The sequence below is a fragment of the Centruroides vittatus genome, unplaced genomic scaffold (genome assembly GCF_030686945.1).
Source record: "Centruroides vittatus isolate TY-2023 unplaced genomic scaffold, ASM3068694v2 contig_221, whole genome shotgun sequence".
In the NCBI taxonomy this organism is placed as follows: Eukaryota; Metazoa; Arthropoda; class Arachnida; order Scorpiones; family Buthidae; genus Centruroides; species Centruroides vittatus.
Genome location: NW_027121377.1, coordinates 1,372,344 through 1,380,640, shown reverse-complemented (window position 1 = coordinate 1,380,640; position 8,297 = coordinate 1,372,344). Strand labels below are relative to the sequence as shown.

The 8,297-nt window shown below is 34.9% G+C and overlaps 1 protein-coding gene across 1 annotated transcript in view; it reads left to right on the top strand.

Annotated features, from left to right (window-relative positions):
- The first annotated feature begins 1,563 nt into the window (after positions 1–1,563).
- Positions 1,564–8,297, top strand: part of LOC136970858 (zinc finger and BTB domain-containing protein 26-like) — a 33,324-nt gene continuing 26,590 nt past the window's right edge. The window contains exon 1 of the mRNA XM_067265355.1: positions 1,564–1,663. The gene's annotated coding sequence lies outside the window, so the exon portion shown is untranslated. The remainder of the gene's footprint in view (positions 1,664–8,297) is intronic.

The following is an 8,297-nucleotide window of genomic DNA, read 5'->3' as shown; positions in this document are numbered from 1 at the left end:
TCCGAAAGTATTTGTGTATCTACGACAGGAGGTATCCCGATTAGAATAATGAATGCCTAAAACACGAGATATGGAAGGCCAAAGGAAAATCCTTCATTTTGAGGAGTGTATAATAAAAAAGCTAAGCACGTAAGTAAGTAGTGCGTGTAAAGCTGTACCTTTGGCCTTTTTGTGCTCTAAGAGCGGTAAAGGGCCTAAAACCACAAAAAAAAGCTGTACCTTTACACGCACTACTTACAAAATAAAAAAATTCGATATTCTCCAAATTGGTTTACTAACTTCGTTTTCCATCATGATAGAACTTTTCACACAGAAAATTACTAATTATGTGATCTACAGCGATGCTGATATCAACATTTTCAGATATTTAACACTGAATGATGCTAATAGAATATAAAAATAAAAGACTTTTGTTTAACTTCAAGTCGTCTTTTTAGAAGAGTAAGTTATTTATTTTTCATAAACACTGTCCTTTAACTACTACAAATAATTATATATGATTGGACAAAACTCTGAAAAATAAAGTGAACATTTCAGTAAAAGTAGTCATTTCTAGCAATTTCCCGGCATTTATTAAGATTTATTGAGACATTCACAGTAAAGATCATGTCTCAATATTATGGTGAACTTTTGAGCGATCAAATCATCTCATGACTCTAATGATGCAAATTTTTTCACTGAAGAAGCAATGTGCCAACAGCAAACACATTACTTTATACTGCAAAATGTACGCAATCGCTGTTTGATAAACATTAAGATGTACTTAAGCATCTTCCTTATCATAAACAGTCACCTCACACTCACAAAGAAATTAACGATATAAATATAATTACGCCTACAACTTATCATGTGCTTTTTGTTTATATTTCATATACGAAAAAATGAAACAACATTTTGTAAACAATAGCCTGAAATCTAACGTGTGACATTAAATATTAAAATAATTTCAGAATAAAAACTAAACTATCAACGATATAAATAAATGGAGCTTACAAGGTACAATTTCACTCCATTAAAACTAGCAGTTAAGCTCAGCGTTGCTTGGGCATAAAGTAACGATAGCGAATGTTAACATTATTACATTAAAGCCACTCTTATCCGTTTTCAAAGAATGCATAAATTAGGTCCCCCTGTTTCCAGACTAATCAGAGAAATTTTAGATGGTTCTGAAAATATGTTCGATTTCCCGCAAAAACCCAAAAATTCGCATATTATAATCCATATTAGAAAGCACGTAAAATAAATTTTAAGAACTTCACGTCATTACAAACAAAACCAATGAATAGTTTCATAACACACGTGCATAAACATTGAAAATGCCGCCATCTTAAAATTGAAATATAAACGGAAATGACATCGAAATTTTTTTTGACATTTAAAATGAAATTTATGCTCCATTCTAATTAAAGTTTATTCATCTGTAGATAAAATGCGATAATAAAAGTATTTTTACCTTTAAAAATATTAAAATTCTTACGAAGCTATTAATTATCCTTAAGTTATTGTCTTAAAAATTGATTAAATAGATTTTATATTAATAACTATAATTAGAATTTAATTATTAACATATAGATAAATTGGAGAAATTAAAACAATGAAATTATGAATATACAAATACGAAAATAAGCGAAGAACTGGAGGTCAAGTTAGCAGATGACATAAGGTGAGGATTTCGTAGATCATCAATTAAATTGCCTAAAATATACCTTATTCGTATTTTAAAAGTTAATTAACAGCATAGTTTACTAGCGATATCTTTGTTCTTTGTTTTCGTTTATTTTGAATCGAGAGAAGAAAGAGAGTTTCCAGGAATTGATCATAAAAGTTGATAATACATATTTATATACAAAACAGAGCCGCCGAACTGGAAAAGTAGGGTGTCCTCTTGCGATTTGATAATAAAGTAATTGACAGTGGTCCTTGCGCTGCCAATATCTGTAATGCTACTACAGTGGGTGATCATATTATTAGAGCCATAACGTAAAAAATGCATTTTTTCAACTTTCACCATAATAAAAGCATGAAACTAAGAAAAATGTCTAAATTTTTTATTTACTTATTTCTAAGGGGTCTAATTGATAAAATAAAAATACAAATCAGGTATTTATATTCATATTTCTAGAACTAAAAATAAATGTAGAAAAATATGTTTAATGTTTTGTTGAACTGCCTTTTGCAGCAATCACCGCTTCAACTCTTCTAGGCATACTTTATATGCATTTCAAGCAATTTTTTTAAATTTCGTGCCACACTTCTATTAAATGCTCTATCAATTGCCACTTGTTGGTGATAAGACCCCTGGAAACCTCTCTTTAGCAGCTCCCAAAAGTTTTCTATAGGAATTTCCAGCCATTTCAAAACCTCAATTTGTTTATCTGCCAGGTATTTTGTGACATTTTTAGCCTTGTGGCAAGGAGCAGAGTCATGCATAAACAAAAGTCACTATTTGGATATCATTCCTCAACTTGGGGAAGCATCTTGGTGTCTTCATATATTGGTCTTGTCTCATTGTGCCCTCTACAATGTACAAGTGGCCAGTACCTTGGCTACAGATGACAGACCACACCATAATGCTTAGAGGGTGTTTCACTCTTCTTACTATACAGTCATTGCAGTACTTCTCAATTTGTCTCCTACCAAACTCTGATTCATGAGACAGAATCTGAATCGAAGACTCGTCAGAGAAACAAACATGAAAATATCCGCAGAGTCATTAAAACCTTCAAAATATGATAAAAAAGGCATTTAATTTATAATTTGGTACGAAACCACAGATTTACCTTTCCCAATCTTGAACAGTCCAATTTCTGTGATCTTTTGCTTATTGCAATCGCTTTGCCATAGTAGTGGGCGTAAGCCGCGGCTTTTTTGCTGGACGCCGACATGCCAGCCCAAGTTCTTTAAGACGACGATGAGTTGTCATTGGTGATATATTTATATTAGCATCCTGAAACTTTTTTACCAACAATTTCAGAGGTGTCTTTCTGTTCTCCATACAGATATTTATTTGATGCTTATCTCTGGGTGTAGTAATTTTTTTTCAGCCACATTTCCCCTTTGGGTTGGAAATTTCACATTAGTTTCGAGTTTCTTCTTAATTCAAGGGAAGCCGTTGAAACGCTTGCAATTGATGCAATTTGTTTATTTGAATGCTCTGTATTTAAAATGAGGGTTTTAATTTCACTTTTTTCCTAGGGGTGAGGTCGTTAACTTTCCCCATGACTAAAATAACCTAAAAATAATGAAAAGTTCATAATTGTAACAACTTTTAAACTAATAAAACAAAACAGTAAAATGCAAATTTATTTATTTATTTTACCATTACCTATTTATTAAACAGATATATTATACACAGATCTTTATGAACAAAACTTTTATTCACAATATGTAGCAATATAACAGTTTTAAACATTATAAAAGAGGTTCCGTCTTAAAAATTGTTGAAACTAATATCTCAAATACTATAATAGAGATAACAGACTGATCACAATGCTGCTTATAATATTAAAATGATAAAAGATTGCATTCTGATGATAGAAGTGTCATTTTTATGTTACCAGTAACAGGGTGATAAGTCTCTATTATCTCTACTATAGTATTTGAGATATTAATTTTAACAGTTTTAAATAGATATCTGTTTAAAACCTGGATAAATTAAACCAAAAATAATTTTCTTTTCGGTTTAATTATTTGTAATTTAATCCTCATCGGTAATTTAAAATTATCATGTTCATTTTTTTAATAAATCAAATACACGTTTCCTTCCTTTATACATGATATAAAATTTAAAAATGTAATTATGAATAAGATTTTTTGACAGAACAGTAGAAAAAGGTTACAAAAATGCTTGAAAATAGGAAAACTTCTAACCAAATAGATAAACTTCTCGCCTAATGGCGACTCTCATGCCAGCTAGGGAAACCTGAGGCATTAACTGTTCTTGAGAGCATAGCACAAGGATCAGTATATCCATTGACTCTGTTCGTACAGCTGCTAAATATTTTTAACTGTTCATTAATTCAAGAGATCAATTAAATTGAATTTTAGTGCAGAAATTAAGTTTTTAAGTTATTTATTGGATATGTGAACTTGTTTTTTTATGAAAATAAACTCAATAAAGTATAATTATGTTAAGTTTGTTAAAATATTAATAAATTATTAAATAAGTCTAGAAAATTGTTGAAAGAGGATGCTGCATGAAGGTGTAATATGGTGACCGTGGCTGATCACTAAGGTCAGATTTTTGAATGCAGTGTTAGAATGGATTGGGTGCTTGTTTGGGTGCTTTTTTTCTCTGTTTGGTGCAAAAACCAACAAGATGTACTATAGTTACAAACTACGTAATTCCTTAGTATATAATCGGCTTGCTGTATGGTATCACAATGAATTTGCTGTGAGATATGTCTACCAAATTATATGGTTTACAGAGACGGATTCACAGTGTGAAACTACATAATTGTTTATTGCAATTTAGAAATAAAGATGATCATTGTAATTTACAACAGTAACTATTTCAATGTTCTTAAAAGTGAAGTTTTCTCGTTTAGAGGATAGAACGTCTGTATATAAGGAAAAAGATTTTTTTACGTCGACCAAGACTAAGGGGACATGTTTCAGTTTTACTCAGAATTCTAGTTCAGTGTGATTCTGAATATTTTTCAAATCAGAATTTTTTGATAAACTAGATTTGAGTTTGTCCAGGGCAAAACTGTCCAGTACATCAAGCACCTGACTTACAACATTCCACTGATCCCACATTTCAGTTCCACATCTTTTTAGCTCGTTGATTTTATCTACAAATAACTTGTACGAATGCACAGAGTAGAGCTCTGTGGTCACTACTGGATCAGTGACCAGTTTCTCGACACTGTTGACAGTTGCAGAATCACCAGGAGGAAGTTCGTTGATAAACACATTAATTTTCTCGAAGTTCTCGCAGTAGAATACAACACTGTTCATCCAAGACCCCCAACAGATGACCAGATATTAGAGTTCATTGAGTTTGTACTTTCAAGTTGGTACAATTTGAACAACATTGGTTGTACATAGCACTTGGTCAGTGGTGGAAAAGTATGTTCAGCACGTACCGTTTTGTGGAATCCACTGTTTCTTCCAGTATAAACATTACAGGATTCTCTCCAACAACATCCAGGTGCTCCTATAAATATATGCTCGAAATTCCTCCTTTTTTGTTTGCCTACTCTATGCTTTTTCAAACTTGTGTCACCTGTTTTTCATTTCTTCGTGTTTCACATCAACTGAAATTACATAATCACAAATGGAACAGCAAAGAACTTTTCCATCTGTGCATATGCCTTCATCTTTAAACTTATTTGCTAAAATGTTCAGTTTACATTCAATTTCTGTTGTTTGTGTACTTTACCTGTTATTTACACTAATTATTTACACAGTGTAATTAAATGGTGGTTTAGGCTATTTTTGAACTCTAAAAATTTATTTTATTTGTCTTAATACCTTAAATTTTGTTATTATTTTTAAACATTATTACAAATGTCTGTACAGTGTCCCAAAAGTCTCTGTGCAGTGACACAAATTAAACTGCTAGTGGCTGAGTGAATAAAACTATTGAACACTGGTAGTATCAGTGGTTTGTCCCTGATTAATGGGCTGGCCACCATGCAGTGTTCTGGGTTTTTTTCATATATCTAACACCTAAACATTATCTAGTTTTCATATATGAAGTCCTTTTGTTCCCTTACTCCCTCTCAATCCACTGACACAAATCTTAATGCTGTCATTTGAATGTTTTGTGAATAAAATGACAAATGTTTTCTTTTGGTGTTCTCGTGTATTAGTTAGAGTTTAATATTATGATATTATATCACTAGTGAAATCAGGAATTGTGAAGATGAACACAAGTGTAAAGAATGATTCCTTTTACTTCAAATAATGAAATTAACATCATTTTTTACAGTTGTTTTTTTTCTTCTATCAAATACAAATTTTATATGCAGTTAAGAAACTAGACTGTCTTTAGATTTTACACTGGTCACAATTTTCACAACCTACCAAATTTTACCAGCAAATTTTAGTAGACTGTCTTGTGTTGGTGCAGGTTGCAAGGCCAGTTGTACGAGATGCCTAGGGAGGGCGTTTGAGCAGGCACGTAGGTACATGTGCTCCTGCTTTCGATCGTTTTTTTCGGCGGCGATTTCGATTTACTGGTGGAACATATATATCGTTCGACTTGTCTCAACGAGAGCCTTCATCTGATATGTGTTTTATGTGTCGTGCCATTTATAAGGAACTATAACGAAGACATTTTAGTAGGCTTTGGGCTTATTGCGGGCTTCGTGCGTAGGAGTAAAGTTTTTCGCCGACACGGGAGCTTAGTGGACTATATCGTAAGTGATCTTATCAAATGTTATATGAATCAAGCGCTTTTGTACGGTGTTATACGCTTCATCTAGGAGTACCAGAACAAAGACCATTGTTCTCTTAGAACCACGTGGTCGCTTTCTTCGCTTCTACTGTGAAGGCCCTTCTGTGTGGGGTATTACTGAGATCATCATCTGAAGCTCTATTCACTGTGCTATTACTGTACATTTATAAACTGTTTTCGTGCTGTTACGCCAGCAAACCTACTCGACCATAATTGTGTAAATCGCGGGCCTCGTATTGTCGCGATCGAGCTCAACTGTAGCTTGTTGGCTGTGTACATTGTCACGACTGTTTACATTATTTTTCGTGAAAGTCGAGCCATTTTTTACGGCGCAATAAGGGTAACTGTTGTAGCGGAAGGACAAAGCCAGTTGTCTCAGTACACGTGGCTCATTAGCTGATCGGCGTATCTTTTTCCTTTCGGCGTCGTCCAGCTGTCCGTCTTTATCTAGCCGTCCGCGCTGCCAAGCCATTTGGCGAAATCTAGTTCAAGCATTTTTTCTGGATCTTTCTTGACATCCCAATTGTCTGCTCTTTCGGTTAAGAAGTTTTGCTGATTTGTGTTAACATGGCTGAGTCTCAAGATATCCTCATGGGGCTAGGAGAGGAAATAAAGAAGAAGCTGTCCATCATCAAAGAATGTTTAGAGGCAACCCGCAACATGCGGACGGATCTCAAAGATAAAGCCATACAGAGTCTGGCTGGTGTGGGCAGTCTGATGCAGGAGCTCGAGAAAAGCTTTAATAATGTCATCAATCAGCAAAAACTCCACATTGACTCCCTCCAGCAACCTGTTAATAATGGCGACGGTTTGGGGAATTTAAGTCCCACAAGAAACAAGTGTACTTATGCGGACGTTGTGAGGAGGCCCTCACGTCCTGCTAACGATAAAGTTGTACTGGTTTATCCAGATGAGAATGCTGACAGCGAGGAGATTATTGGAAAAATTGAAAAGGAGGTGGACATCACCAATTTGGGCATAGGTGTAGCGGGTGTCCGCAAAATCAAAAAAGGGTTTGCTATAAACTGCAACAATAAAGAAGGAGCAGTTAAGTTGCTAAACACTCTAAAGAGCAGGGGAGATGTAAAAGTAAGAGCTCCCAGTCTAAGGGACCCAAGGATTATTATCCCAGGGGTTTCTTGGGGGATCAGTGAAGAGAAGATGAAAGAATACATCCTAAAACAAAATGCTCACATGCTCACTGAGGACCATATTAAACACGTCTTCTTCCTGGGCAGAGAAGAGAGGGGTATTCGGTCGTGGGTGTTTGTCATCACCCCTGAGCTCAGGAGGATGTTTGTGGAGGCGGGTGACACTCTATACATGGGCTGGAGGAAGAGAAAAGTATATACTTTTCACTACTACAAAAGATGTGGCAAGTGTTGGGAATACGGACATACTACTAAAATGTGCCACAATGAACTTCGCTGTACTGAATGTGCAGAAGCAAATCATTGCTCAAGAGAATGTAACGTGGAACCTCACGAAATGCTGTGTATTAACTGCCTGCGTTATAATAAGAGGTGCAGCCAGGATGCGGACCGTGTGGATCCCAGGCATGGGGCCCGTAGCTATCGCTGCCCTGTGTTAAACTACTACATTAAACTAAGTACTGACAGCACTAAGCAATAATGGAGCTAAAAATAGTGCAGATTAACCTCGATCACTGCTCTACTGCTGTAGATCACTTAATTAAGTTTGCTTTGGACCACAAGATCGATATAGCATTGATTCAAGATCCGTACGCTTCTTCTCGGATACTGGGTATTCCGGGGTGGATCAATTGCTATAGCCTTGGTTTGGCCTCTGCTGTGCTGGTTTTTAATAAAAGCATCTCGTCCTCTCTTATCGAGGAGCTATCGAATGAGTTTTCTAGCACTGTTTTAATTAGTGC